Source organism: Pteronotus mesoamericanus, unplaced genomic scaffold (assembly GCF_021234165.1).
Source record: "Pteronotus mesoamericanus isolate MK-2021 breed Mesoamerican mustached bat unplaced genomic scaffold, CSHL_Meso_final scaffold_232, whole genome shotgun sequence".
NCBI lineage: Eukaryota > Metazoa > Chordata > Mammalia > Chiroptera > Mormoopidae > Pteronotus > Pteronotus mesoamericanus.
The window spans coordinates 18,397,131-18,419,200 of record NW_026555311.1 but is presented as its reverse complement, the minus strand read 5'-3'; the positions used below and the strand labels follow the sequence as shown (position 1 = coordinate 18,419,200).

The 22,070-nt window shown below is 37.9% G+C and overlaps 1 protein-coding gene and 1 pseudogene across 1 annotated transcript in view; both read right to left on the bottom strand.

The window, feature by feature from the left end:
• HPGDS (hematopoietic prostaglandin D synthase) overlaps window positions 1–22,070 on the bottom strand; it is a 127,953-nt gene that overhangs the window by 90,396 nt on the left and 15,487 nt on the right. The window lies entirely within an intron of this gene.
• LOC129085260 (ubiquitin-like protein 7) lies at window positions 1,918–3,047 on the bottom strand (annotated as a pseudogene).

Here is a 22,070-nt window from a genome sequence, read left to right as displayed (position 1 = left end):
GAGAAAGATAAATACCATATGATTTCATTTATATGTGGAATCTAAGAAACAAAACAAAAAAAAAAAAGAAAGAAACTGACAGATACAGAGAACTAACTGATAGTTTCCAGATGGAAGGGAGTAGGGGGGATGGATAAAAAAGGGGGAAAGGATTAAGATGTGCAAATTGCCAGTTATAAAAACAGTCACAAGTATCTAAAGTACAGCATAGGAAATACAGTCAGTAATACTGTAATAACTATGTAAGGGGCCATATGGGCACTAGACTTACGGGGTGATCACCTCAAAAGGAATATAAATATCTCATTACTATGTTGTACTTCTGGAAAAATATATTATGTCAGCTGTAATTGAAAAATAAGAAATTATTTAAAGTAAAAAAAATTCTCTTTATCAATACACTATAATGAAATTTCAAAATACCAAAGGGAAGTTCTTAGAAATAGCCAGCTATCTTACTTGGTATACAGATCAACTGAGTTCTCAATCACAATAGTGAAAGCCAGATGAGAATGGAATGATATTTAGTTGTTGTCAACCAAGTCAGTTCTCCAACGTTAGGTGGCATTGGGAAGTGTGGGAGAGTGTTTTGATTTTCACAAAGACTGAAAGTGTGACTGGCAAGTTACTTAACTTCTCTGTATCTGTTTCCTTATTGTTATGGGAATAATAATACTCATCACAGGATATTGTTGTGAAGACTACAGGCTATGCTAAATACATACAAAGCATTCATAACAGGGCATGGCACGCTAATGTTAACTATCACAGTACCCTGGAGATACATCTGGTAATGCAGAGAAGAGTTAAGGCAACGAAGAATTGCCTGACTCAAATTTCCAAGTCCATCATGAAAAAACATTAAAAACCTACCCAACTTCTTTTTCCACTATCACACTATCTGTCTTCATCTCACCTCATCATATCCTCTCCTCTAGTCACTCAGAATGCACTTTTTCATCTATCAGATAGCTACAGAAAGCCATAGTAGGTGCCAGGAGCTATTCTTTGCAACATCTTATGATATATATTATTGAGGGCACATGTGGCAAACACGAGCTTGTCTCTGGCTATCTCACTTGCTCTTCCAGTTCATTTGAGGAACTTACTTTCCTCACCCTCTCTCGCAATTGCAGTAGAGCTACACAATTGGATCCTGCTTAGTGCAATAGTAGAAATAATGTATACAACTTCCGGGCTGGGTACAAGACATCCTGTGCTATCCTCTTCTTCCTTGCTCTCTTTGTGTACGAGCATGCTAAATGCGGAGGACCGGGGTGGACTCCAAAGAGACCAGGAGTTCTGAATTGGCACATCCAAAACATTTAGTCAGACTTCGACATAAGTAAGACATGAATCATTATCATGTTAAGTTATTGAAAATTTTGTCTTGACCAATACAGCATGAAATTTTTCCTTTTTAATTTTGTAAACTTAAACTGAAGCACAGTGCCTAGGTTATAGTAGACCTCTATAATATTTGTTAAGACAAAGAAAGGAGGAAGAGAGGGAGGGAGGGAAGAAGTAATCTCCAAGCAAACTTACTCATTTATTTTGTATGAAGTAAGTGTTCTAGCCCCATCTACAACGTTTTAAATTTTAAGTCATGTTCCGCCCCCAACCTTTTTTTGTTGTTGTTGTTAAAAAAAAAACTCTCTTCCCTGCCTCTTACTTATTTGCATTTACTGGCATCATAAAGAAACACAATACCACTTTAGTGATAATACTAGTTTTTTAGCTTCTTCTTCTCATGGATTGAAGTAAGACGGTTTACTTTCTTTTTTTTTTGAAGGTCAGCTATCAGGTGTATTGGGGAGAGAAGAAATGGGGCATGTTCAAGGTTGCCTTGACAGTTTGTTGGGGGTTCGGTAGTAGCAGGGAGTTCATGGGGCTCCCCCCAAAAAGATGAGCTTAGAGTCACTTGTATGTCCCCCCTCCCACCAAAACCTCCCTGGTGCCAGTTGCCTGTGGGGCCTGAAGGCTTGGCTCACTGTCCTGAATGCCCATACCTTGCAGCTGCCGCAGCTAAGGCTGCCACTGGCTCTGAACACTGGGCTGCCCAGAGGCCTGCAGGGCATACTGTAGGGCTTGGCTAAAGAGACTATTGGTGATGGGCATCCCTGACTAGACACCTGAGGACATTGGTGAGGTCCTGAGGAATGGCCTTGGGTGCCAGATGTAGGCATGTGAAAGCTGCTCTCTGGAGAGCTGGCCAGAATATTGGCCAGCTAGCTCAGGGTGATGGGCCTGGGTCCAGCAGTGCTAATGTGCCCCAAGGAGCCTGAGCAGGAGCTGGGTGTGCTGCGAGAGGGCACGAACCTGGCACATGGGTGAAAGTCGTCCTCATCAAGAGCCCTTCAAACAGCAAGCCACCTGACACGTCCCAGTATGAGCTGGAAGGAGTGCTCCGGAAAGAGGAGTTAGCCCTCCGCAAAGGTGCACCGCCTGACATCTAGTGAGTGCACAGCCAGGACAATGTCATTGACTAGGGTTCGGTGAGCAGGTATCGAGGTAACAAGTGTGTTGGGATCAGCGAAGACAAAGGGTCCTTGTTCTGGAGAACACGGAGAGCAATGCAGTCATTGCTGAGGCCTGGGTGGCCACAATGATCTGACCCAGAGACTCCTTATTGGCAGACATTTAAAGACCCCCTCTCTCTAGGACCGGAGCAAGGCAGCGGGCAGCACCCAGAACTCCCTCAGGGGATCCACTTTGTCCACAGGTACTGGTTTCTCATAAACCATTTGCATAGAACGTGGACTGTGGACCCAGGTTGAATGCCATAGAAGTCAAAGGTCTGGTCATCTTTCAGCTTCCGGCCACAGTAGGTCAAATCACCTAGCTCAGGGTTTGGAACTGAATCCTGGAGTTTGCCAGCAATGAGCTGCTTCAGAAATGAAGTACTATACCTGCCCCCTGCCCCATCCCCTGATTATTCTCTGGGGTCTGCCTCTGGCAGCCAGCGGAAGGATAGACTGCAAGGCAAGTGGCTGGTCAGCCAGTTTCATCACCAGGTACCCATCTGGTGGTACCTGGTGATGAAACATCCCCTCTAAAAGAGACATCCCCTCTCCTTCGTAGTTTCTCTTTCTCCCTGGCCTGGAGCAGGAAGATCGTTTACATTTCAAAGGAAAATTCAAAATTGTTCCTCTACCATTTCCTTTTCTAAAAAGGAAAGCCATATTAAGCATTTCGCCCTTGGAGTTAAAGTGGAAGTTCTGCAGTAGGATCGAAAGGAGATTCCGGATGAGTATCTTAGACTAGTCCTGGGGACCTTGCAGAATAGACAAGCCCAGTGGTGGAAGGGAGAGGAAGACAAGAGGAGCTGCTCCAGTGGTTCCCCTTCTGGCTTTGCCCTCACCTATCTCTTTCCGTAGACTGCGCTGAAGTAGTACTGGGAGGATAGATGTGAAGAGCTAGCTAGAGGAAGGCAGGACAGGGTACAGAGTAGGAGAGGAGGAAGAGATGTCTCAGATCAGCAGCCAGAAGGAAATGAGGATCTCCACTCAGCACTCTGTGGCAAGTTTTCCTGGGTAAGCACAATTTGTAATTTAAGCTTAGATATTTTATGGACTCTCATATATGTCTTAACACTAATACACATAATTAGATATTCTTTTTAATTTTAACAGTTAAAATTATTCTGAAGGTTTTAAGGAAGGGGGAATAAACCAAGCCCTTCAGTTGATACTGTCTACATTTGAAAAACACACGTATGTGGTTTTTTTACTATTATTTTTCTTATACTTCTCCAAGATTTTTTTTGGAAATAAGCACTGTTATAAATGCACTGTTATATCCAAGGAGATAGTTAGAAGCCTAGTTTTAAACATATGGCAATACAAATATGTAAAAGTATTTGGAAATGAATTTTTCCAATCACGAACATTCTTACCAATGCTTGGATAAGCACAAAAGAAACTTTTATAGCTCTCTGGTGGTGCTTTGATTTAAGACAAGAAAATGCTGGTAATCATTTTTCCCTTCAGTACTTTATTTATAACCTTTTCTTTTTTCTATGAAGGAAAACATTTTTACAAGACTATAGCCTTAACTGAAGAAATGCCTACTTTTATACATCATGCCATACAAACCAATGCATGTTCTGATTTTTTTAAAGTGCTATTATTTTCTGAGTAATGTTCATAATTTTCTTTGACACTCTCAACAAAACTTTTTAAGACACAGATCCTGAAACATTTCAGAAACTATATTTTTATAAATTTCATAGTTTCTTTCAAATAAAAACCTCAGACTGATTTTATAAAGAGCCTGTATGCTTGCTACTGTATTTTAGAATATGTAGAGATGGTTTCCTTTTAATTCTCCCAAGAACCCCAGTTTTAGAATCATGGGTATAGGTGACATACTTCAAGACTGACCATTGGACAAGGGACTTGCTCGAAGCAAGATAATACAAGTGGGAAGGGATTGAATTAGAATTGTGGCTTTCAGTCTCCAGTCCATAAGACCATTGGAGGTTTTGAAACTAAGTAAGGAGTTTATATGCACACTAACCACTAACATTATTTAGAATAAATAAAAGCCCTGAAAATATATGTATTAATAATTCTCAGGTTTATGCAGATGCTCTTAAGTGTAATAAAATCTCAAAGTGTTGCTGAATCCACGGCAGCTGTCGCCGCCCCATCTGCTCCCCATCAGTTACCTTCAAGTGGCATATGCGTTCATTCGTTCCATCACGAGAGCACAGCCAGAGGAGGAGTTGGTCTGGCTCAGAGCAGAAATGTCCTGGGATGGCCAGAAAGTTCTGTTTTAACTGAAGCAAATAGTCTCCACTAGATATTCTCCTTTTATCATGAGAGTTGTCATCCTTTCCTTCTGAAGGTCAACATATCTTGGTAAGAGCTGTAGAAGTAAGTTCACAATCAAGTTACAGATTGTTGGTTTTATTGAGTGGAGGCCCAGGGGCCTGGGGATAAGCTTCCCTAATGGCAATTATTTACATGACTCAGATTCTAAAAAGTCTTGCTTCAGTCTCTGTTGTAAGCTCCATCAGCCTGTTGGGATATCCAGGTTCTTCGGTTTGTACTAATGCCCTTGTTGGTATATGCTTAACTATAATTGAAGGGAGCTGAAACCCCTGGATACAGGGTTTTCATGCAAATCCTAATCTGTGTTATTAACTACTACCGTCGAGGTAGGTTTTCTCTGGAGGATGGGTTTATTGCCCTCCCTGGATCAACGGTCCCAGCCAGTCCAGGACTATACAATGTCATAAAAGTTCAAGAATGAATCCCAAATAGAAATGTTCCCTAAAAGATAACACAGTTTGTCATTTAGAAAAGAATTCCCCTTCCTTTCTGAAGAGCTCCAAATTGTCTTTTTTTTCAATTGCCCTCTGCTTTAATTGACCTAAATATTCATCTTGAATATGTTTAATTGTGATAGTTATTTTCCCCCAGAGAGAATGCTAATAAAACAGATTGTTTTAAATTTTCAGGTATCAATATCAGTAGCCTGCACACTGGGGCATACAAAGGCTTTCCATGGGGACTGTGTACGTGGAACATTTTAAGGGAACTTCCTTATTCTCAGCTTTCATATGTATTTTTCTTAAAACTGATCTGCCTGAAAATGTGACTATTCTCAAGGAGTCATGCCAATTTTCCTCTCCCACCTTTCTTTTCACTCTGTAAAAAGTGAGGTGAAGAGTTCAGTCATTCTGAATTTTACTATGTACATTGTATCAGGGTGTAAAAATCTCTGAAAGTGCCAAAAATAGGAAAAGCTCGAAATTTGCTATCAGTGAAGCCTCATTTAAGCAAGGCACCATAAATCTACAATATTTCCCTATCTTAGACATATTTATGTGCATGGTGTTAGAAATGGGGTGTTTTGGCCCTTGCTGGAATGTTCTGAATTTAAATAAATTGTAGAATAGGAGTAGCAAGAGTGATGACCATTTTTGTTAAATGATCATTTTTTTCCCTCCCCTAATTAAGGTAACGAATATTTCATCTGTGTAAGTGTGCAATGAGATCAAAGCAAAGAGAGCATCAGTAATTCACATTAAAGGAGACGGCACCTTATTTCACAGTCAGCAAATTCAGTTTCTTGAACTCTTCTCCCATGATCTTATGCTTTGCCCTTCCTCAGCCCTTAACTTCTAGGATCATAAATTAGACTTTCTCATTTCCAATAACTGCAGGTCTCCACAGTCTCCCACCACCACAGAAATCTACTTATCAATAAATGGAACCATATATTCTGCTTTCTCACCTGTTAGTATAAACAACAGTCATGCTATGGTAGAAAGCTAACTCCTCTGCCTGAATGAATATCCCATCCTCTCTCTCCCTACCTAGCACTGAGAACAGCAATTCCACCCCTTCCTAAATCATCAATTTTTTTCTACTCTCTACCATATACTTGTATATCCTATCAATATCCAAACATGCTGTTATATTTTTCTGTTTTAAAAATACCTGCTTTTAACATGGTGGCATAAGCAAGCAAACACAACTCACCTCCTCACACAACCACAACAAACTTACTACTAAATTATAGAACAACCATCACTCAGAAACATCAGAAATTGAATTAAATAGAAGTCTGACAACTACAGAATTAAAGAAACCACACCTATCCAGTCTGGTAGGAGGGGCAGAGAACCGGGACATGGTGGTCCCAGCTCCATGTGCGGTGGATAAAAATTCAGGAGGACTATCTTGGGAGGGAGGAGCCTTACACCATGTCCCCCAGCCCAGGGTTTCAGTGCCAGGAAGATAACTCCCCACAACTTCTGGCTGCAAAAACCAGCATGGATTGATTTGGTGGAAGAAACTGCTAGAATCCCAAGCAGTTCCTCTTAAAAAAACCCACATATGGACCTACTCAGACTCACTTCCTCCAAGCTACAGCGCCGAAGTAGCAGCTTGAAAGGCACCAGTGGCACACAGGAAGGGACTGAAGTGTCTGCCATCAAAGCAGGTGTTCAGGGACAGTTTTCTCCCAGACAAAAAAGTGGTAGATGCCATTGTCCCCCCTACAGAGTCACAGAGCCAGGAGACGGGTGCCATATATGAGATTCCATCAATGTGGCAAACAATGTTTGGACCACCCTAGAGATCCCTAGAGACTCCATCTTGCCCACTTTATGGGCCCACCCAAGCTATTAACACACTTTTCCATATGAATGGCTGATCTTGGCTTATACTTCATAATTTCCTAAATCCTCTTAAACAAGCAACAGGTGACCTCAGTGAGCCCCTAGCCCTGGCACTTCTTGCTAAAAATGGCCCCAGGCACAGCACTGTCAGCAGTCTTCCTAGATTCACAGTTTGGCTTCTCCTGGGAATCTCCAAGTGGAGCTCAAGTAGCAGCCATCTCAGGTTAGTTTATAGCTCAGGCAGGGTGGCCCCAGATAGAACACAGGTGGAGTCTGATCTTGGCCTGCACCACCAGGAATGCCCCAGAGCCTGTACACCCAGTGGACAACTACAGATCATGTAGGAGCACCACCACCCTGCCCCTGCAGAGCTGATCCTCCACGGAGGGCTGGGGTTAGTTGTCAGTGGTCACAGACAGTCCTTGCAGCTGCCTGGTCTGGGTAAATCCCTCCCATTGACCTGCCACAGCAAACAAGGCTCAACTACAAGAGGAGGGTATACTCAACCCACATGAAGGGTGCACAGCTAGGGTGATAAGGGAGTCTGCACCACTGGACCCTATAGGACACCTACTATTTCAGGCCATGCTATCAAGACAGAGAGTCATAGCAGTCCTACTTAATACAGAGAAACAAACACAGGGAGGTTGCCAAAATGACGAGACAACGAAACATGACCCAAATGAAAGGACAGATCAAAACACCAGAAAAAAAATAAACAATGTGGAGATAAGCAATCTATCAGAAGCAGAATTCAAAACACTAGTTATAAGGATGCTCAAGGAACTTAGTGGGGACCCTGACAGCATAAAAAAGATCCAGTCAGAAACAGAGGATTCACTTATTGAAATAAAGAACAATTTACAGGGAAACAATAGTAGAGTGAAAGAATCCGAGAATCAAATCAATGATTTGGAACATAAGGAAGCAAAAAACAACCAATTAGAACAAGAAGAAAAAAGAATCCAAAAAATAAGAGGACAGTGTAAGCAGCCTCTGGGACAACTTCTAGCTTTCCAACATTCACGTCATAGGGGTGCCACGGATAGAAAAGAAAGAGCAAGAAATTGGAAATCTATTTGAAGAAATAATGAAAGAAAACTTCCCTAATTTGGTGAAGGTAATAGACATGCAAGTCCAGGAAGCACAGAGAGGGCCAAAGAAGATGGAAGCGAAGGGGCCCACTCCAAGATACAGCATAATTATGTCAAAGCTTAAAGATAAAGAGAGAATTGTAAAAGCAGCAAGAGAAAAGAAGTTAGTTACCTACAGGGGAATTCACATGAGACTGTCAACTCATTTCTCAAAAGAAACTTTGCTGGCTAGAATGGATTGGTAAGAAGCTCAAATTGATGAGAAGCAGGGACCAACAGCCAAGATTGTTCTACCCAGCAAAGTTATCATTTAGAATCAAAGGGCAGATAAAGAGCTTCCCAGGGAAGAAAAAACTGAAGTTCTTTATCACCAAACCATTATTATATGAAATGTTAAAGGGACTTATTTAAGAAAAAGATCAAAACTACGAACAATAAAATAGCAATAAATACATATGTATCGACAATTGCATCTAAAAAACAGACTAGGCAAACAAGTCTAGATTCAGAGACAGAATCATGGATTCAGAGAAGGTTTTTTGATGGTTGCCAGATCAGAGGAGGTGTGGGGTAAGGGTGAAGACATGAGGGGATTAAGAAGTACAAATATGTAGTTAAAGAATAGCCAGGAGGATGTAAGGTACAGAATACGAAATGGAGTAGCCAAAGAACCTATATACATGACCCACAGATATGAACAATGGTGTGGGGATTGCCTAAAGGAGTGGGGAGTGCTGGGTGGAGGAGGACAAAGGGGAAAATTTGGGACAACTGTAATAGCATAATCAATAAAATATAATTTAGAAAACCCTGCTTTTTGGAAAAAATACAATAAAATTAAATTTAAAAAATAACATTATAAAAAAAAACCTGCTTTTAACCTCACTCGTTCTGAAAATTACCCTCCTATTTTTGCTCTCATTTCTAATAATCTCAAAAAAAATTGTTCATATTTGCTTTCTCTGACTCCTCCCGTCCTCCCCTTAATTCATTAAGTGCTGCAAAATTAGGCTTTCACTCATCATTACATCAAAGGTTTATTGTTTTTTAATGACTTTATTAAAGAGTCTATGGATGGCTTCCACAGTTACTAAATCTAATGATCAATTTTGTTTTATCTTACTCGATCTATCAGCAGGATTTAATATAGTTGATTAGTCTTTCCTCCTTGACATAAATATTTTTATAAAATTTTTCACTCTTGATGTTTCTCTTTCCTCACTAGGGTTTTTTAAGGGTTTTTAAGTCTTCTTTGTTTTTAATTTCTCTTTCCCAACCTCAGAATGTTGGTCTACCACACGCCTCAGTCCTTGATCCTCCACCATTCTCAACACTAATTCCTTTTGTGATCTCATTCAACCTAATGGCTTTAAATAACATAGTCCAGGACTCTCAAATATATATTTCCACTCCAGTCCACTTTTCTGAACTTCAGGCTTATCTATAGATTGTTATGTTATATATGTATGTTTATATCAAAAGCCTTGTGTCATCCTTTGCTCTTCTTTCTCTCATGTTACATATCTAATGCATTCAGAAATCCTGGGTCTCACCCTCAGAAAAATCAATAGTCACACCATTTAGGTTCTGAGACACCATCATTTCTTACTTGAATTATTCAGTAGCCTCCTTAGAGGTTTCACTACTTCACTCTTTACCCCCATACATTCCAGTCTCAACAAAGCAGCCAGAATTATCCTCCAAAAATGTAGTTCAGGCCATCACCTCTCCACTTAAAATCTTCCAGTGGCCTCTCCTCTCACTTTACTCAGAGTTAAAACCAAAGTCCTTTTAATGGCTGCCATGTCCCCTCAGGATCTGGCCCCCCATGACCTCTTTGAATTCCTATTCTTCTAACCCCAGCCTCAATCCTCTACCACACTTCAGAAACATTGGCATCCATGAGTGTACCTGGCAAGCTCCTATATTAGGGTCTTTGCGTAGGCTGCTCCCTTTAACTGGAATGGTTCTCCCCAACTTGCCCATCTTCTCCCTTCTTTTAAGGCAGTACTCAAGTCTTACTAATACTACAAATTGCCCAATTCTTTTTACTTTCGTATTCCTGATCTACCTTTTTCTCTCCTATTTTTTCTTTTTTCCATGGCACATGTCACTCTCTAACATATTTAATTTAGTCATTATGCTTGTTATCTGTTTCTCTATGGTAAGCTGCTTGAGAATCTTGGTTTATTTTATTTATTGATGTACCCTAAGAATACAGAATAGCACCTGTCCATAGAAGGTGCTCGAAAAATATTTGAGTAACTGAATGAAAAGTCCTTTAGGAGATATACAAGCAAACAATCTTGAAAATCATTAATATGAATAATTGCCGATTTCGTAAAGGAATTGGAAGTTCCAATAAAATATATCTAAAGGAAAACCTTTTAAATTCTAATTGTGGTTTCAAATTTTCATTCAACAGTGTTAAATTTGAAACTTTTAAGTCATTTTGTAAAATGTAGTTCTAGATGAAAACTAAAAGGTCCAGACTATTTTTCAACTCAGAGCAATGAGGAACTATTACCTAATTCACAAACAGCTTAAAATAGGATATTCTCTGTAACTCTGCCTTTGAAAAAGAATGGAGAACTACCATGGAAATTTTCATACTAAGTGGTTATATGTTTTTTAAAAAGACAAAATCAAGAATTGATTCATTACCTTAGTTTCTAAATGTCAATTTTAGTATTTCTTTGGTAATGTAAATTCTGTTGGTAAGAGCCAATGCATTTGTTGTCTTTTTGTTGTTGTCATTGTTGTTGTTGTTGTTGTTGAAGAAAAGGGCATGTTAGGAATGATAAAATTAAGAGTTAATGCTTCTTCCTTCCAAACGCCCCTTAGAAATTGTAGGCTTAAAAGTTCAACAGCAATTCCCTCCAAATGGTTAAATTTACTCGTTAGAAAATCATTTGGCAAATACTTCAGGAACAACAGAATAATAAGCAGTTGGGCTTTGTGAAAAAATACCCTTGGGACCAATCTAACTTTTTTTGCAGAATGACAGAAGTGTTTAGAATAGATATAATTTATCTTGACTTGAATAGAACCACTTCAGGAATGGAAATCATGACCCTAGAAAAATACCATCTGGCATGAGTGTCAGCCCTTTCTTTCAGCCAGTTTCTAGTAAGACTGTAAGTGAGATTTCTGTGCACATACTCTTTTTTGTGGTTACGGTAGGAATTTTGTGGTTCAGAGTCACAGTTTGGTGGCACACAAAAGAAGTGAGATAATACAGATAAAACCATACTGCAGAAGAGGCCGGCACATATTATGTCCAAATGGCACAAGCTCACAGTGGGTCTTCTCTGGTCTGTCTACAACAAGCAAAGATAATGATGCTTGAAGAGTAAAGTCAACGTAGCATCAACAGAGATAAACATGCCAAACGTGTTTGTTTTGAATGTGTTTGTTTTGCCCCCAAAGATTGCCTAGCTAATGTTATTATTCAGTGGAAATATTTCCCAAGGAGAAAAATTTTCAAAGGTATCGTTGACCAACAAGCCAAATATTTTGTATAGTTTATGTTGAACTTTCATTTTTTTATATTTTATTTGATGATCGCATTGGAATATAGAGCATATAATTAAAATCATAGGTAATTTCAAATTAGAATAAGATATTTGCCACTGTAACCAGATAATTTGTCCTAGTCAGAAAAAAAAAATGAAATGGAGTTTAAATATTCATTAGTAGTCATAAAATAGTTATGGGGATGTAAAGTATAGCATAGGAAACATAGTCAATAATATTGTAATAAGTACGTACTAGAAATATTGGGGGAAACACGTTGTAAAATATATGATTGTCTAACCATTATGCTGCACACCTAAAACTAATACAAAATAGTATGAATATAAACTGTTGCTAAAAATTTTTTAAAAAGAGATTTATATTCATTAAGTGATCCAAATACAGAAGAAAATATACACTAATTTCTAGAATGTGTGGCTAAGCTAAAGAGAAGGCAGTAATCACAGAAAACACAAATAATAACCTATTAGAAATGTACAATATACTTTTAAAGTGCCTATGATATTAAGGTTTTAAGGTCATAGTTGTAAAAAGAAAAGAATTACTCTCAGCTCTGGTACAAATATTAAAGTGTCATATACACAATTTATGAGAGATGAAAAACTTTGAATTTACAGGCATGAATTAAAATGATTAAGGACTTACAAATAGGTGATAAGAGGACAGGTTAAATGAATGGGATCATTATCCAGTAGAAAAGGCTGTGGGATGACTTCAGCCTTCTAATTTATAAAGGAATATTATGCAGATGGTGACCAGCTGTTCTCCTTGTCCACTGAGGACTGAACCAAAGGAAATGGGACTAATATTTGGCTTGTGGGATTTAGGTTAAATATGAAGAATAGTTTCCTGACAGCAAGGGTTATAAAGTACTAAAAGAATTCCTAGAGGCATTCTAGAATCTCCTCCCCTGGATATCTCTTAAGGACGTAAATTGCTCTACCATCTGCGGGCAATGAGCGCACTGTATGTAGAGAATAGGCAATAACTCAAAATCCTGTGTTTATGAGTTAATATAATCTGATATGATATTTCTACCCAAGCAGATTTTCATGTATTTGGTGTGGGGTATTTTTGTTTTTGTTTTGTTTTTTTGAGAAGCAATGTTTTAGTGGCTGAGAATTTTACTCAGACCAATACTTTTTCTATGAAAGCTAAAAACATTTCCCTCTAATTCGCTTAAAAATATGTATGGTTCATTTACACTAAGCTCTAAAAGTACTTCAGCCTTATAGGACTTCTTGAGAGTTAAATACTGCCTCATCCACCGCAAAGGAGGAGGTGTTATGAGACCCGGTAGCTTTTGCCCCAGTATTGTTATTATGCTATAGCTAGAACACTATTTCTAAGAAGCCCTGGATCAGTCTGTTTTCACATGGTGGAGATATTTCAACTGTCAATAAAACAGAGGCTTGAGAGTGACTCACAGCATTATACAAACAGTGATATGTTATCTTCATTTTGCATGTATTTAAGCTTTTCTCATTTGAAAGAAGAGAAATTTTTCCCTGGGCAAAAGATTTTAGCTCTGTAATGTGATCTTCTTATCTGAGTAAATCAGACAAGGTAAATATGAGGCTTATTGTTCACACATATGTATGCAGGAAAAATTAAACATTTAATGTCCAATCCTTAATTTTCTAAGAAGGCAATATATACATTGGCTATAGTTACTGTTTTAAAACAAATGAGTTTTAATATAATTTATGACATGAATTTGGGGATTTTTTTACCTATAAAAATGTCATGTTTAATATTGGCTACAAGAACTTTCTGTTACTTATTATCTTATTAATGTCTTTGAGAATTTAATAAGTTAAATTTAATAATTTAATAATATTAAATTTTTTAATAATAAGTTGTTCTTTTATAAAGTATTTCCCAAATAATTCAAATAATTTGTCCAAGGTCACATGTTTAGAATTGGAGAGGTCAGAATTAGATCTCAGAAACTTGATGAGTGGCAGTTTACCTAGAAATCCTGCCTCAGGGAATACATTCTCTACCCATCAAACATTACAAAACTAATGGTTGCCTCTTCCTCATCCCTTGTCCCTCCCTTTTCTTTCAGTCAGAAGATCATAGCATAATCCCTGTCATGATTCTGCCAAAGATACCTAAATTTAATAATGAGGAAAGACTTTTTTAAATGAAGGACATTCTACAAAATAACTGGCCATAATATTCAAAAGTGGGAAGACCATGAAAGTTAAACAGAGATTGAACAGTTCCAGATTAAAAGAAACTAAAGACACAACCAATGCAACGTATGATTCTGGATTGCATTTTTTTTTTACTATAAATAACATTATTGAGTTAAAGTGTTTCAATGTCTTAAGGGGAAAAGAGATTCTTAGTATTTATAGCACCCAAGTATACATTAATAATTCATACATACTCAGTGATACCTAAACAGCTCTACTATATGCCAAGGGAAGGGGTCAGAATTTAGTACAAAGTCTCTAACCTTTAATGTTCATTCTTATGTATATAAGAATGATGTACTTTGATGTATAATGAATGTATATACAGTGAACATCCTTGGATGACAAAGATAAGGTCTGTTTTAGAGCAAAGGACAAATGCTCATTATACATGATTCAGGTTCCTTTTCTGGAACACAAATCACTACATGTGCCAGTGTGATCTGGCGCTTCTTGATTTGCCCTGTAGAAATTGGGGCTCAAGAAACTACCACCAAAAAAATGCCAATTCTCTAGCTACTGCTATTGATGTGAGTCATTGCCCTTCATCTTTGACCCAGGAGTCTTGTTTCTTGTACCAGCTTTTGTGAAACTTTATCAGGTCAACTTACGATTTGGGTAAATCTCATATCTTTTGCAGCTTTTGACAGATCAAACCTCCTCTAGTTTAATTCACAGTAACATATAGATACCCTATTCCATATAGGCTAATTTTTAAAGTTAACCATTACCAACCACATCATATAAAACAATAGAGGGTAGGAAAAAGGAAGACAAAATGCAATTGGTAACATGAGGAGGGAACACCCAAAAAACTCAGAATTTATTTATAAAAATTATGTATTTATTCTTACATGTTTAAACTTCAGTCACTTTCAAACTACTCTCCATTTGATGCAATACGCCTATCAAGATGTTTTTTTCCACTGTTCAAAACAGTTGTAGAACTCATCAATTTTGGTGCCTTTAGTGTTTTTGCTGTTTTTTGTTTCACTTCCTCCACATTGGCAAGACATTTCCTTTCAAAGACACTTTTCATCCGGAGAAACAAACAAAAAAAATTGTCGATCAGGGCAAGATTGGGTGAACAGGGAGGATGGGGCCTGGGGGTCATGCCGTTTTTGATCGACAACTGCTGAACACAGCACAGTGTGGGCAGGTACGCTCATAAATCACCATTATATATTGGTCGCCATTATATATATATTTATACAATGGAATACATATCTCAAAATGGATGAAACTTACAAATATAAATTTTGATTGTAAAATATGATTTTATATATATAGTGGTAATATGTTTAGCAACACTATAGTGAAAAGAAAGGAATGATAAAAACTATAAATATCAAAATTAAAACTCTGGAAAAAAGGGAAATTTACATATTCTTCAAGAGTTACATAATGTTCTAATTGTTGAAATGGGTGGATGGGTGGTGTGCACAGATGTTTGTTTTATTAATATTTTATAGTTCATGCATTTGTTGGACACTGAGTGATATTCAGAGCTTTTCTGTCCTAGTCCCAGAAAATCAATGTAAAAAAAATAGTTCCTTTTAATGTGCTTTCATTTTCTTCCCCACTTATCTTTCTGGCTATATTAATAAATAAAATAAAATAAAATATTACAATTTAAAAAACACAACACCTTCTATAGGTCTGAAGCTCATTTAAAACCTCCTTGAAAGATTATTGGTTTATTTTAGTGCTTATTCATTTCTTCATGGGTATTCTCTTCATCTCTGGAGAATAAACTACGTTCAGGTGGTAACTCTTAAGGTATAAACAGAATAAGTAGTAATGGCAAGAACCTGGGTCCTTATCTTAGATTGCTCTTATAGCTTGTATGTTAGTTTCCTTTTTCCTTTTTTGACACAGAGCCACCTGCTGGCAGTAGAGAGTTAACTCAAAATATTTTAGAATGCAATTACATTCACATGTACAGTAAAAGTACAGTTGATTAAGTTGTACCTCAAAATGTTTTATAGGTTTTACTGATAGTAAGACTGTTAGTGAGACTGAATATGTTAATGTTAAAATGTTCTATGTAGTTGAGCCAAGAGCATTATCTTAAAGATGGGAATGATTAGATCAAATGGAAATGTTCACAGGAAAATCTCCTTAAGAGCAAAGAGGTTGAAGATACAATGAGAAGGAGGGTGAAGCCAATCTGAAGATTCTTGAAAGACAAGGGAAAGATTCCTGAGCACAGAATGAAAGTCAGTCAAGACAGGAGAAGGGGACTCTCCTCAGATGCATCAGGCAAGAATGCGGAGAGTAGGTGGGAGTTGGGGAGGAAATGGGGAATTGATTGCTTAGGTTTTATCTGACTGAAAGAGGAGATGGGGTAATAGTCTAAGGAATTCAGGAGACTAGGGAAATGTGAAATAGGTAAGCAAATAAGAAAGCAAGTTCCATAGGGAAACACACTAGAATTTCAGGGCCACACCAAGAACCCAGTCAAAGGCAGTGACCATAAATCTCTGGTGGTACTGATATGCTCATTATGGTGAATTTTTTTACATAATTGTTCCATTATTCAGATAAAATTATAAAAAGAGAATGAAGAGTTAGGCTCACACTGGAGGAGTTTTTGCCAGATAGAAGAAATAAGAAAAAAAAATTAATAAAAAGAAACAGTTTATGGCATTGGTAAAACTGTTCTTAAAATTAAAGACCATGGAAAATAAACTGAATAGAAAGTTAAACATAGAGGGAAAGCCATAGTTATGGGTGCTGGTCCCTCACTGGAAGGTCCAAAGAGGTCAAAAAACTGTCAAGGTGGAAGTAGTCAAAGAAGCAAGCCAGAAAGATGAAAGACAGTGGTGAGTGCTCAATGTTTAAGCCATTAATTTGGAGAATCGATTATTATGATGGTTAAAAGATTCAGAGTGTGGCTGTGGGAAGAAGTAGCTGAGATGGTATAGAAAAGTTCATGGCAATGAGGCAGGTAGGAAAATGAGAGGTCAGAGTGTTGAAAGGACATTGTGGATTTTGAAGTGACCTACAATGATTGCAGGGATTGGAACAGAGCAAAGACTGTGAGTCTGGTGCCACAGTTTTTGATGGAAAAAGAAGAGGGGTCAAGTGATAAATTACAAAGAAAATAAGCAGGCCATAGAGGCCAAATCACATAAGCCTCAAAAAGTAGGATAACTTTTATAAGAGATTGGGTAGGTAATGGTCTCAGAAGTGTAATGAGAAACAGAAAGGATTCCAAACTTGCCTCTAGGGAGTAAAGTCTATAAGGCTTTGAAGAATCACATCTACCACCTCACGGGGCTCCTTGGGAGCATTGGAGTGGCAATAGGGAAGGTGGAGACAATGCTTAGAGAAGAGGAGTCTGTGCCAGTGATGGAGCAGCAGCATCAGGGCTTCACAGTCACATAGGTGGGAGGTGCAGATGAAATGGAGGGCAAGTAATTTGTCTCCAACAGTCTGCTTAGTATCTTCATCTTTCCTAAAGGAGTTTCTCAAATTGAACAACTAAGTTGTGGCTATTTCTATTAAATATTTACTTTTACTGAAATAAGAATAAGTTGGTTACTGAACTAAAAATGTATTGCTCTCTAGAAATTAGGTAGTACATATGAAACATGCAGAAAGGTATAGACTTCAGTTTTCTTATTAAATGGACATTATATCCCTCAGATATGTACTAATGAAATGGAGTATAATTATATATGTGTATATATAAACATACACATACATATTTTATATATATTACATATAAACACACATCTATAATTATACATTACATATAATACATAATACATATATTACATATTATAATACATAATATATACATATATAATTAAATACATATATACACATATATAAATACATATATACATATATAATTAAAGATAATTGACAATGCAAAAATAAATGCATAAAATGGACTATAATATAAATAGAAAATTTAAATCAAGGCAAGAAAAAGTAAGATAGTACAATGAAGGCAAAGATGAAGCTAATATATTGGAAATATTAAATTCTTACACAAATGCTGTAGGTAAACCACAAATTCCTTGATTTTCTAGAAGAAAATATGATGAATTCAAATTTCAATATCGAGCACCCCAGGACTTCTGGCCAAGATGGAGGCATGGGTAGACACACTTTGCTTCCTTACATAACCAAAGAAGGACAACAACAAATTTAAAAACAAAAAAACAACTAGAACTGCAAGAAAATTGAACTGTATGGAAGTCCAACAATCAAGAAGTTAAAGAAGAAACATTCATCGAGACAGGCAGAAGGGGTGGAGATGGAGACAGAGAGGACAAACAATAAGGCAGCAGATGAGGCAGGCGAGGCAGCAGCCGGCAGACTGGGCGGTCCCATTCACCTGTGGACAAACCGAAGGGAACAACTGGGGAACAAGACAGACTGTGCAACCCGGGGTTCCAGTGTGGAAAACTAAAGCCTCAAAACCTCTGGGTGTAAAAATCAGTGGGGGTTGCAGCGGTGAGAGAAACTCCCAACTTCAGAGGAGAGTCCGTTGGAGAGACCCACAGGGTCCTAGAATGTACACAAAACCACCCTCCTGGGAATCAGCACTGAAAGGGCACAATCTGCTTCTAAGTAACAGGGAAAGTGACTGGAAGCAGAGCAAGAGTGGGGAGCAAGCAGCATTGTTCCCTCTTTGTCCCCTCCCCCGCATACAGCACCAGCAACACAGGGAAGCTGGTTGTGCAGCCCAAGCGAACACCTAAGGCTCTGCCCCTTACAATGTAACTGGTGCACAGAGACAAAAAAATATGGCCCAAATGAAAGAACAGATCAGAATTCCAAAACCAAGCCCTGGCTTGTGCAGCTCAGTGGATTGAGCACTGGCCTGTGAATCCACAGGTCTTTAGTTCAATTCCCAGACAGGACACATGCCTGGGTTGCAGGCCAGATCCCCAGTTTGGGGCGTGCAGGAGGCAACCAGTCCATGATTCTCTCTCCCTCTCTTTCTCCCTCCCTTCTTCTCTCTCTAAAAATAAATAAATAAAACCTTTTTTAAACATTCCAAAAATAGAACTAAGCAATGAGTAGATAGCCAGCCTATCAGAGACAGAGTTCAAAACACTGGTAATCAGGATGCTCACAGGAATGGTTGAATACAGATGCAAAATAGAGGAAAAAGTGAAGGTTATGTAAAGTGAAATAAAGAAAAATACACAGGAGACCAACAGTAAAGGGAAGGAAACTGGGACTCAAATCAATGATTTGGAACAGAAGGAAGAAATAAACATTCAACTGCAACAGAATGAAGAAACAAGAATTCAGAAAAATAAGGAGAGGATTAGGTACCACTGGGACAATTTTAAACATTCCAACACCTGAATCATAGGGGTGCCAGAAGGAGAAGAGAAAGAACAAGAAATTGAAAAGTCATTTGAACAAATAATGAACAATATGGGGAAAGAAATAGACTTCCAGGAGATCCCAGGAAGCTCAGAGAGTCCCAAAGAAATTGGACCCAAGGAGGAACACACAAAGACACGCCATAATTAAGTCACCCAAGATTAAAGATAAGGAGAGAATCTTAAAAGCAGCAAGAGAAAAGGAGAGAGTTACCTACAAAGGAGTTCCCATAAGACTATAAGCTGATTTCTCAAAGGAAACCTTACAGACAAGAAGGGACTGGAAAGAAGTTTTCAAAGTCATGAAAGGCAAGGACCCACATCCAAGATTTATTCTAGCCAGCAAAACTATCATTTAGAATGGAAAGGCAGATAAAGTGCTTCCCAGATAAGGTCAAGTTAAAGGAGTTCACCATCACCAAGACCTTATTATATGAAATGTTAAAAGGACTTATCTAAGAAAAAGAAGAAAATCAAAACTATGAACAGTAAAATAATGACAAACTCACAGCTTTCAACAACTGAACCTAAAAAAACAAAAACAAAGCTAACTAAGCAAACAACTAGAAGAGGAGCAGAATCACAGAAATGGAGATCACATGGAGGGTTATCAGTAGAGAGGGGGTATGGCAAAATGTGCAGGGAATAGGAAGCATAATTGGTAGGTACAAAATAGACAGGGGGAAGTTAAGAATAGTATAGGAAATGGAGAAGCCAAAGAACTTACATGTATGACCCACGGACATGAACGAAGGTGGGAGGAATGCTGGTAGGAGCAGGGCTGCAGGGAGGAGGGGATAAAGGAGAGTGGAAAAATGGGACAAATGTAATAGCATAATCAATAAAATATACTTAAGATAAAAAAAATTAAAAATTCAATATTTATAAAATTAAAATACTCTAGTTGTGTAGGTCAATACAACTTTTCTTAGCACTGGGGATTAAAATGTCTCTGATTAAAATTTGAGACCTGGAGAAGGAGGGAAAAAGGGTTGCTCAAATGAAAATGATTATTAGTATTGTTATTCTCTTTAAAAAACCTCACAATACCTATACTGCAGTGACATCACTGAAATGCTCACCAATGGAATAACATTTTTTTAGCTTGAAATAGTGTTCATATGAGGTGGCCATGTAGGTGATTTATGACACTCACTTTGGTGACACTGCTTCGATTGACTTTTTTGTCACCACAGAACCTAGATTTTCCTTGTGTTTCTTTGGACATTCTCTCTCAGTTTGTTTTCCAGGTTTATCTTGCTCAATTCATTCTTTTAATGTTGGTCCCCTTTATGTTTCAGGCCTACTCTTCTTGTCACTTATCACATAACCCAGATGGTTTCATGCATGCTCAGGGTTTTAATTGCAGTAAATGCTAATGACATTCAAATCTTTATCTGGAACCTGAATTCTCTCCATATTCACATACATAACTAGTAATGTGTTCACCATCCACCAGTTGTCCTGGTAAGAATTGTAAACATCAGGTTTTAATCTCTCTCTTTTACCTTCTTATTCTCTTTCTATATTCAAATAATTGCCAAGTCTTTTAGAATCCACTTTTAAAATCTCTTTCATATTTATCAACTTCTCTCCATCCCTTGATTTAAATCTTTATCATCCTTGCTTGGATCAGTGCAACAACTTCTTAACTGTACAGTTGACCCTTGAACAACAGGGGCTTGAACTGCACTAAGTCCACTGATATGTGATTTTTTTTCAATAAATATACAGCCAGCCCTCCATACCCCAAGGTTTCACATCCTTTGATTCAACCAACCGCAGATGGAGAACAGTAGTTTTGATCTGTGATTGGGAATCCACCATGTAGAGGACCAGTTGTATGCATTTTCTATGACATTGTATAGAAGGGACTTGAGCATCTACAGAGTTACTGGATATACTGGAACCAATTTCCTGCAGATACAGTTAAGTTTTTAGGGGTCAAAAGTAATATGTGGATTTTTCACTGTGGAGGTGAGAAGGATGGTGCCCCAACAGCCCTGTGTTGTTCAAAGGCCAACTGTATTTCTAGAAGTATTTCTTTGCTCTGATTCATTTCTAAATGCAGACAGAGTGATTTCAATATTGTCTGTCCCTACTTATAAAAATCTGCAATGACTGCTCATTGCCTTTAGGGTAAAGCTCCAAATCCTAACAAAGATGGGAGTTGCCTTCAGTACTTGACATGGGCAAGCTCGCCTCTAGAGTCTCATGCCATTCCAGTGCCTGGGCTCACATCATGCTGTCTCTAATCTTTGGGGTCTTGCTCATGCTGGTAACTCTCACTAACACACTCTTCCATAGGAGTCCTTCTCCCCTCCTCACTTCTGGTATTCAGTCTCCTTATTCCTACTGCCTTCAGTTCTTAGCTCAGATATTACTTTCTATGGAAATTTTCCTAGTTCCAAATTGAATTGTGTGGCTCTTTTATGCTTTCATGGCACCTTATAAAATTTAACCTATTGAGATTAATATAAGTTATAATCTTTCATTTAAAGGATGGTATAACTGTAAGATATGAATGAATGTAAACAGGATAATGGATTGTTTATTTCTTCTTAGGTAAATATAAAATATTAAAACTTAGTGATTCAGGATGTATGGGGGGAAAGCTCCCTGAATAACAGATACAAAGATATACTAAACTTTATTTATTTAGAGCCTTATAATTATTTAGAAGTTCTTATTTAGTAAGTAAAAGGAGATAATTTCCCCTTTCCAGTTCCCAGGTGTATATATGGTTGAT